Genomic DNA, 10,864 nt, shown 5'->3' with positions numbered 1-10,864 from the left:
ATGTTCTTTGCGTCTCTAAGCCTCTGTCTAGAGGCCCTCTAACTGCTCTCCCCACAGCAAACAAAAGCTACATATACTCAGTTCTAAGTAGCCATCTCTCATATTCACTTTATACAAAATTAGCCACTACGTAGTTGAAAAGCTTCTTCAGCAAACAAGAAATGGAAAGATTTCTCTAGTATTATCATCCACCGTCCAAATAGTGAAGCAGAGGAAAATTGTTCAGCTCTCATAATTTAAGCCAAATAAATATTAAAGCAATGTATTGATTTATTAATGACATATAACTCACCTGCAGTACATTCAGGATCAATACCAATAATACCATTATTGGTATAAATAAACCAGAGATAAACCATATCTCCTATAGGCTAAGAAAGATCCCTCCACAAGCCCCTTATATGCATCTTGAGTGTGGGTTCCCACTTGTGCCTCATCCAGTCATGCCACATGTTGAGCACTGGCTCCAAGAGGAATTCCATAAGGATTATGACCTGTTTGATATAAGTGGTGGTAGCAATGCTGACAGATTCTGGCAGTGTCAAACCAGGTTTGACTACTGCTGGTTACCCTTCAAGATGTCTCTCCCAACCCCAAAACAATTTTTAGCTTCTTTTATACTTCTTTTCAGGCTGACTCCTCCTTTGTTTCAAAGCTCTCTTTGAAATTCTCTGGCTGTTGTTTAATCCACTGATGGTGTCTCTTCCTCTTTAACACCATAGGGTTGGGGCTTATGGTTGTCTTCATCTTTAACATGATGAGTTAAGGAGAAATGTCCTCCAGGCAATTTTGTGTATTCAGCACATACACACACTTTACTTCACACTGTTCTGTTACCAGGTGTTGTTATTCAGGCCATTTGTCAAGCATGAGCTGTGAAAGCACCTACACAGTTAGTTTGAAAAGTGCTGTGAATATTAATCTCTTCCCTGCTAATTTTTTATTGTTTCATGTAGTTTACAGTTTAGTTTGGTATCTTGGGGAATACTTGAAACTCTGCACTCACCTGCACATTTGTTTCTCATTTAAGTAAAATTAATGGCAGCCACTGAATTAAAGGTTGCTTTTGTAATTTCTGCTAATTATACAAAGAGAAACATCTGTGGCCAAGCCCACCACATCGAGCTGCTGAACTGTTGGTAAAACGTATAATATACAACATAATAAGGCACAGATGCCTATTGCCATCCATCAGCTTGGCTGCATCCTAGTGGACTGCACAAAGAGTGGGAAGCTGAGGAATCCTTTGATTCCACAGTTGCCCTTGTTTTCAATGTAGAACAGCACATCAAGGACAGAGCCAGTGTGGGCTGTCAAAAATCTACTGAAATCTCTTCAGCAACTTGAACAGTCATTTATTTACAGCAGTGGAAGGTTACGTTCCACCTTCAGGGAAACGTCTGCTGCACCTGGCCTTTATAAACTTCTATCTTAGTGCTTCCTATCAAAAACCTGTGACTCCAGAATTAGCCCATGTCACGGGATTGTTATACTCTGCTTCCTCATGATCCTCTGCCCTCCTAAGCTTGGCTTTCAGCTCTTTTTACCACTACATGAACTAAGACAAGGATGTTTTCCTTTTTGCTGGCTGGCTTTCTGAACCATGCCAGCTGTGCAGATTTTGTCTCCTGGTCCTGTCTGTTGGCCACACTGTCCATGCTGGGAAACCAGCACAGACTGCTCAAGCCTCCTGAAGTTCATTTGCAGAACTTCATCGTGGGACAGGTCTGAACCCAAGGAGAATGCACAGGCAATATTATGAATATTTTCCTAGGGACATACAAAGGATAGCTGTGGCACTCCTGGTTACTCCAGGCTGTTGTAGGTAGGAAGGGCAGAAGTCTGAATGAAAAACAGCCCAAGAGGGAGGAAAAAAAAAAAGAAACTGAGATAAAACAATTACCTATTGTCTGCAAAATGGGAATGTCCAAGCTCTAAAACAAGTCAAACAATAGTGTAACCATTGGTGTGACCAAAAGCTTGCACTCCAAGGTTATTATTCCTCAGTTTCCTGAAGAAATATGAAGAATGACTTGTCAGCAACTGATTGAAGGAAGATCAGAGAGACACAAACAAAATAAATTATATGATGACTTGCTTGAGAAAGTCTTGAGGAATCTAAATTTTGAAATAAAATTACTGAGTTGGGAAGGAAGGAAAAGGATAAAGGCTCTACTTGTTTCAATCTTGTTCTCTCTGCTTGTTACATTTCTATGAATAAATAAGCCACAGTAGCCTGGGAAGAAATTGTGTTGGATTGTCTTCATACCAAAAACTGGAAGGCAACAAATTGGTGGGATGCCAGTTTTGAAAACTACTCTGGAGGAGATTTGAGGAACTCTAGGTTAGTAATCCTGATGCATCTACTAGGCAGATTGAACAAAAGTATAGTGAAGATTAGAATTAGTGGACACTTGAATAAAAAGGATCTAATTGAGCAGAATAATCAAGATTTTTATGAGGAGAAATACTGCCTTATGAACAAGGTCTTTGAGTGATTGAACAAGAATATTGATGGAGATGATCAAGGTCATTCTAACTACTTGGATTCCAAAAGACTTTTGACTAAGCCCTTTGCCAAAGATTATTTAGGGAACTAAGCAACCATGGAGCAAGGAGGACAGTACTTTTATGGGTAAGTAAATGGCAAAGAGATAGAAAAAGAAACAGGAACAATTGTTTGCTTTTCAGACTGGAGGGAGCTGTGGGGGATCATTTTGGTCTTCAACATAAAAAGGGAAAGAGCTGGAAGAGGAGGTGGGAAATAGGCTGGTGTGATATTTCTATGGTGTGATATGAAACTAAGTTACTTAGGGTTGTAAGGATGAAGTCAACAATGAACAAAGATGGACATCCTACAATGTTATGTTAGGTGAATTAATAAAGAAATGAAGCAACATGATCACTGAAACAAGGCTCTTGCACAATAGAATGTTACACTGGACAATTAGAGATTTATTTTACAGTGTTATTTGAAAATGGAAGTAATTTAAAATGGCATTCTGGGGTTTCATATTTATTATAGCTTAATTACTTTCAGATCAAGCACATTGCCTCTATCAGAAAGATATGTGCTCTGATAGCCCTGGAAATTCTGCCTGCCTTCTAAAATTCAGATTAAATTATCTTCTCATTATGTCTGCTTTGATGCCTATAGAAAATCAAGCTGTGAATTCACTCAAGATTCATCAGCTTTAAGATCCTCCAGCTGTGCTTTTCTAAAATTTGTGCACAACTCCATGACCCCAGGTTTGGTGATCACTGTGATGAGAATGCCCTTGGGGGATTCAATACATTCAGTTTTATTGATATTATGTAAACAAGGTGCTTGAAAGAACTGAAACACATAAATGAGTATTTCTGTCACAAAATAGGCAGATCTGACAGTATGCTCAAAAGAATGATCTGTGTGTAAGAAGATGGCATTTTTACCTATCTGCTTTCCAGAGTATGACTGCACAATAATTATTTTTGACAATACATCAGACTAATGCACTCTGACATATTCCGTAAAATTAATGAAGCCAGAGCAGTGGCAGGTAGAGCAGTAGCATTTGCTGTTAAATCCTCAGTGATTAGTTAATTATAGAATTAAGATTAAGAATTAAGAACTACAGAATTATAAAATTAAAGATTTTTTCCATTCTCCTGCTAGTACAGGTAAACTCTCAAAGGCTTTGGGAAAAATTATTTGGGACCTAATGAATCATAAATTTAAAAAATAGAATAAAGCTAACTACTAGAGTCCCTTTGTAATTCAAGATGGCAGATCTTTTATAGAAAGAGACAAATTATTCTATTTAAAGAATCAATATGTGTACACTTGCTAAACTAATTTGTTTACTGTGAACAGTTTCTTTAAATGCCAGTTGTATTCTTTGTGATGGTAGTCACAAAGGATGCACAGTCATTTTAGCTCCTTCACAGAGCTTAAGAACATTTATTCTAGCTGTTTTTTAACCCAAGAATGAGCTATCTGCTGAGAAAGTACATGCTCACGTTAGTAATTTTAAGTGTGAGGATAAACCAAATTGCATATTCCTTTTTGTTGGATGCCTTCAATTCAAGACATAATGTTCATTTCATCTTCCTGAATCAATAAATTTCTTTCTAAATGCAGGAGCACCTAAATTTTGCCTTTTAAGTCCCTGGGGGTTTTCTTAAGGGACAATTATTTCTGAAAATACAGGAAGGTAAATCCTGTATCGTCTCACTGATAACCAAAACTGACATCTATCCAGAGTATTGGACAGTTGAAACACTAAGTGGATGGCTCAGCAGCTTGGCAGACTGCAGGTTCATACTCTGTCAGTCTACTTTCCTAAGCTTCTTTTTTAACCCTATGCTAGTTCACACAAAAAGACATAAAACCCACATACAATGTTGACAAACCATCAGTGTACTCTACTAGTAGAACCACTTTGAATTTGGTATTTGACACTAATAGAAAATAAGTCATCCTGACACCTTCAGCTGGTGAGCCAGAAATTCTTTATTTCTCTTGCAGTGTTGCTGTTCTCTACATCCCTGCACAATTCTGCAACTTTGTGTGACTAGGCCAGTTTGATGTGTGACTTGACAATGGTTCATTCAGAGCAGAGGGCTAGAATGGAACTTGTCCCCTCTTGTGCAGAGTTTTCTGCATAGTATTCACTGCTCTTTCACAATAGCTTGATGCTTTTCAGAGAAAGATGAAACTAAGTTGAAGAATATCTCAGTCCTTATACACACAATTATTGAGAATTAAACCAATTTGTCCTGTTGAAATGCAGTTTTTGCTCATTACAGAGATTATATCCATTTCAGGTTTTAAATTAATATTCTCACTGATTTAAAAATGTTAAATGGTCTGAGATATCCATGGTGTGAATGTGCCTAGAATGAAAACAAGGTTAGATTCTTTCAGAGTAGGTTTGCATCCAGTTCACAGGATGTAAGGTCGTTTAGTCATCAAAATTGAAAATAAGTGTCAAGGAGAGCTTCATTTCTCACTGACTGCTAAGCAAATGTGGCATATATCCCTTCTTGGGCAAACAGATGAATAAACATTTGAATGTGATGATCAGTTGCTGGCAATTTTTACAAATGTTAAATGAGATAGTCTGGTTTCAAAGTGACAGCCATCAGAGGATACAAACGCTAAAATCTCATAGCATGGTCTCCCACCATGGAGCTATCACTCTGAGGAAAAAAAAACAACCCAAACCCAAGAGACAAAAATATCTACTTCAAATCTAGACAGATGTACACTACATTGTGGTCACTGCAGTAATTGTGGTTTATTCCCAAAAACACTATAGACTGTATCCTTTTGTATAGACAAAAAGGATAACAAGGATGTTATTGCCTCCTGCTATTATTCCTCAATTGAGGAAATGAAGGATTAATTCTAGACCACCAAAGCTGATTAATCATTAATTCAGTGGAAGTGTGGGACTAATTATCTCCTAGGATTGGAGCCAAAGTGGTTTGCTAAAGGTCATCAGGAAGTCTTTGACCAGTCTGTGCAGAAAAGATACATGGAATATGATAAATATGCATCCAAAAATACAAGCAAACACCATCTCTGATTTCTGTTTACAGCATTTAGGCATCCTGAGGAGATCATTTCAGTGTTAACCTCTATGATACTTTGAATGCAGCAACACAAACAACTGACAGGCGGCACAAGCTATGACTTTGCAACTGCAGTGACTGCTCTTTAAATTGTGGTTAAGTGTCAAGTGGTTCTGTAACTTGGTGAGTACAGGCTAAACTACCCACTTTGCTGTGGTTTGAAAACATTCTGACAGGCTCTCACAGCAGAATAGCAGCCTTGGTATAAACTTGCTCTGCGGTAACTTGTTCAAGCAGCCAGTCATTCCTTCTGCTAACTTCCAGGGATTAGGAGAAAACATGCCCCATGGGTGAAAAGCATACACCTCTTTTTATTTTATCCCATATATTTGTGATAAAGCATAGAAAAGTATTTTTATAGGGGTCTTTTTGCTTGTCTAGTTTTGAATATAAAATAGGTTTAGTGCAATTCTCTGACAGGAGTTTTGTCATTGCTAAGCTGATTAGAAATTCAGGAGCAGCACAGCTGAGCTCTAGTGTAAGCTATCAGTAAAAATCACCACTGGGAATTACTGTGTACTTCTGAAGAACAAAATCCATTTTAAATCAGAATGAGAGATGTGGGACACTCAAGGAAGCTTGGAAGGTGACTGGGTAGTGTTATCAGTTAAATGGATTTTATAAAATAGCAATTTTTCAAAGCTTTACTCATTCACATGATATAACACCAGGCCCTCAGGGATTCTGCATCTCATCAGGAGCAAAACAAGGCAGCAAAGAGAGAGCTGGGCCATAAATTGTTCCTGATGGCTTGGTTTCTTGAAAGCCTGTAGCAGTGTAACCACTGAACTTTCCAGAGTACTTGATCACACAGCTGGCATGTCCTAAAAAAGAGTTCCAATAAAATGCCTCAGACATGCATTATCAAGCAGCACAGAAAACTGCTGCACATGCAGAACCCTTGGCATGAATCAAAGCTTTGACAGTTGCGTTCAGATAATGAGGAACTTAATGAAATTTCTTTTCTCTCCTCACTGTTGCCTGACATCATTGTCACGATTTGGGTCTGGATGCAGGCCAGCTTTGTGCTGCATGTGACCTGCAGGGAACACACCAGCAGCTTTGTTATAGGAACAGCCCTGATGGCTCCATCCATTGAACAGCACTGGGTGACCCTTTGACAGCACACGGTGATGTGGCAATGGCAGACAAGCAGAAGGCTGAGCGCTGTCTGCATAAATATATTTGTTGTAGAACAGCAAATCCAATAACTGCTGCTTTCTCCTTATCTTCATTTGCCCCTGAAATGAACTGCTGTTGTTACCTTGCTGCTATTTAATCCTTACCATGATCTTGGCCATCTCCCTGGGCCATCATTTTGCCCCTTTAATAAGAAAGTGTGGTCTTATGTACGCAGCTAGGTTATCAGGCATTAATGATACAACAAAATGATTGCAAATTTACACAGACTTCTTTTTTGAGCTACTTCCTTCCTAATTTGGAAGAACTAGCTATGTTTGCAAGAGGGAATGAAAGACTCCTAATAAATCCATCATTTTTTTTTGTTCATATAGCTAGTACACACAGCAAGAAAAGAGGTCTAGGGCTGAGGCAATTCCATCTCCCCACAGACCACTAAATCCCTTGAAATTCTCCATGGCATCACTTTTAAAAATATATTGGATCATGTGCTTTCTTGTTTTTGAATCTACAGGTGAATGACTTTGCAACTTATCATAGAGTCATAGAATGGTTTGGGTTGGAAAAGGCCTTTAAGATTATCCAACCACCCTGCCTTTGGAAGGGACACCTTCCACTAGATCAGGTTGCTTCAAGTCCAGTCTGGCCTTGATCACTTCCACGAATGGGGCATCACAGCATCCATTCCACTGGAGCAACTTGTTCCAGTGCCTCACCCCCATCATAGGACAGATTTTCTTTCTTATATCTAATCTAAATCTCTCTTCTTCTATTTTAAAGTCATTCTGTCTTGTCCTATCACAAGAGTTGTCCCAAAACCCGAACTCCAGCAGCAGCCTCATCTACAGTTCCCTACATCTGTTATCCCACCAATTCCACAGTGCCCTGCACTTGATCATGTTTGGCTTCCCACTGTGTGCCCTCCTCTGGGGACAGACGCCTTGTTTTTTATGTGAATCTCTAGATAGCGAAAGCTGCCATACCAGGATTCGGCACTGACTTACAAAGATCACTTGATGTGGTAGACAAGGTATGCTGTGGGGTGTGGGGAACTGAGGGTTTGGGTTCCTGTTCACAGGGTAACTTCTGGTTTTACCCAAGGACTCTGTAAGCTGATGATCACTTCAGAGGAAGGAGCCCAGGTCTTTACCTTATAAACTTCTCTGCTGGGTGTCTTTGAGGATTCATCTTTAGAACTCACTGTGCTTGCCTTCCTGGCTGCTTAGAGGGTTCACCTGGAGGGAGGCGCAGTGGGTACCATGACCCTCTCACATGTACAGCACAAAGTCCAACACACCGTTGGAAGGAAGGGTAGATTTGGACTTGCCTCCTCTGAGATCAAGGAGGGTGTTCAATCTACTTTTCACACTTTCTGGATGATTTAGACTCATAGAAGAGGTGAGTTCTGCTCTGTGAAGTACTTGAAGCTCAAGTTGATGGAGGCACTTAATGTGGGCCCCTATGTCTAATGGTGGAAAAGGACTGGAGTTCAACCAATCTTTCTCCATACACTAACTCCTGTGTTTTGTAATTGCTCTTTGGAAATGACCCAGAAGATGCCTGTGCTTTATGCAGAAAACAGAATGAAGTGCTGGATGCTCTCCAACATTTGCATTCCACCACATCACTCTAACAATGGTGTCAGCAATTCCTGCATTGTTTCATGTACTCCATGTCTTAAGTCTTCACACAGTCTGCCTCGGCTCCTAATTTATATGCCCTGACTCCTTTGCTAAGGCTAGAGGTCTATTTCTTATTGTAATACCTATCTGAGAGGCATATCAGCAGGTCCTGTGGATCTTTCTCAAATAAACTTAAACCCAGAAGTCTCATCAGATTCAGTCACAGCATTAATCAACTTCAGTGCAAATTCCCTGTAGTTATATTCCTAATTTCCAGTAATCTAAATATAAGATTTACTTAGCACATAACTGCTACTGGGACCTGTATCACAGGGTCCTTCAAAATCCCTGTTCTCTGGCTTTTGAATGCATTACCAATACTATGAACCCCTGGTGAGATTCTTACTTTCTCACCCTCAGTCACTTCTGGGGTTGGTGTCAGCTGCATCTGCGAGAGAATTATGAGTCAATCATGAGTCATGACAAACCAAATGCTGTGCACAATTAATTGCCAGCTTACAGTTTTAGAGATGCTGATCCTGTTAGGGTTGCAGTGTCTAATGAGTAATTACAATTCCTGGGATATATCTCATGTTTTCTGAATTTACACGGTCAGATCACATAATCACAAAATCACAGAACTGTCAAGATTGGAAAAGACAATCAAGACCATCTGAGTCCAACAGTCAACCTAACACCACCATAATAGACCTTAAACCAGATCCTCAAGTGCTTCATCCAGATACATTTGCAATACTTCCAGAGACAGTGACTCTCTTTCAGTGGAAAAAAAAATTCTAATATCTAACATGAACTTCCTCTGGTACAACTTAAGACCAATTTCTCTCATCTTTTCATCCTGCCTTGATGGCAGTCTTACCAGCACAGGCCATTCAAAAATATGTACCTATCTACATTCTCATGCAGGAAAATCAGGTGCTACAAGCCAAACAGCAATCTGCAGTTTACAGTACACACTTGTAATTCCAATACCAGCAGTTGAACACAGAATGGTTTGTATGTTCTGCTCTTTCTTACAAATGGCTCTTAGAGACTTGAGGCTCACCTATGCTTTAGACACTGCTGATATTTACTGTAGTTGATAATAACAGGTCAATTATATAGGACAGTATTTATATAGAAATGCTCTTTTGGATGCCAGTATTATTTTCCATGTAGTTCTATAGAAACACAGAATGGCTTGTGTTGGAAAGGACTTTACACATCACCTAGTTCCTGTGAGCAGGGATGTCCCCATGAGCAGGGATGCCACTCACTAGGTCAGGTTGCTCAAGGCCTGATCCAGACTGATCTTGAACACTTCCAGGGTTGGGCCATCTACAACCTTTCTGAGCAACCTGTTCCAGTGCCTCACTCTCTTCACAGTAAAGAATTTCTTCCTAACATCTAGTGTAATTTCTCCTCTTTTAATTTAAAAATGTTCCTCCTTGTTCTGTCAATCTGCCTGTGTAAAAGTCTTATTTCTCTTCTTTATAAGCTCCCACTAGGTACTGGAAGGCTGTTATGGGGTCTCCCCAGAGCCTTCTTCAGGCTAAACAGGCACAACTCTCTCAGCCTACAATGTTTTAAGTTTTTCAGGTGAGAAGACACCAAACATAAATTAAAATCTTTTGCCTACTGTGAACACAGTTGAACCTGACTTCACTCAAGACCCTCAGGTCTTAAGGTACCCCACGTGGAATGTGACATTTGGGGAGGGGGGAGTGTCCCACCTCAAATTTTGCTTATGTCTTTGTTTTGAAGCTCTCTGTAGACTTTTTTGTGGCACTCGGTGCCATGGTCTAGTTGTGGTGTTAGGGCATGGGTCGATGATCTTGGAGGTCTCTTCCAGCCTAGTCATTCTGTTGTTGAATTCTGTTGAATTCCTGTAAGAATGATAACCTCTTCTTCAAACTGTTTTAGTGGAAGAAAATCTTCTCATACTGCAGTTAACAAACACAATAGTCTTCAAGACCAAAAGACAAGAGAGGTCCCATTTTCCTCTTCTAAAATATTTTTATATTAAATATGGCATCAAAAACTACAAACCCCATCAGGTCCTATCATCGCTCTTATATTCCAAAACATTTCACATACTGATTAATAGATAGAGATCAAATGTGTTTCTTTTGGCAAGAACAGTAATCTGCAAAAAGGGATGGCCAAGTATTAAAATTCCATAACAATGCATCCAGCATCTGCCACAGATACGATGCCATGCATTGCTTATTGCATATAGAAATAGGCATGGCCTACTGCTTCAGTACTTTGTTGGTGTTTGGTTCTTGAAGGTGTTTGAATCAGAAATCTGTTAAAACAGTATCTTAGGGTCTTTTATCTGATTCTATGAATTATAAGAAAAGAGAGTCAGGTACTGCTATTTCCATTTTTCTCTTGTTTTTCCACTGAATTTTTCCAAATCAGTTCTCCATGGGAAGATCAAGCCCAAGACTTATGTGGAGTTATGCCAAAAGAGAATTTGGCCC

The sequence above is a fragment of the Cyanistes caeruleus genome, chromosome 3, assembly GCF_971803275.1.
Source record: "Cyanistes caeruleus chromosome 3, bCyaCae1.hap1.1, whole genome shotgun sequence".
Taxonomy (NCBI): Eukaryota; Metazoa; Chordata; class Aves; order Passeriformes; family Paridae; genus Cyanistes; species Cyanistes caeruleus.
This window is presented reverse-complemented; position numbering follows the sequence as displayed.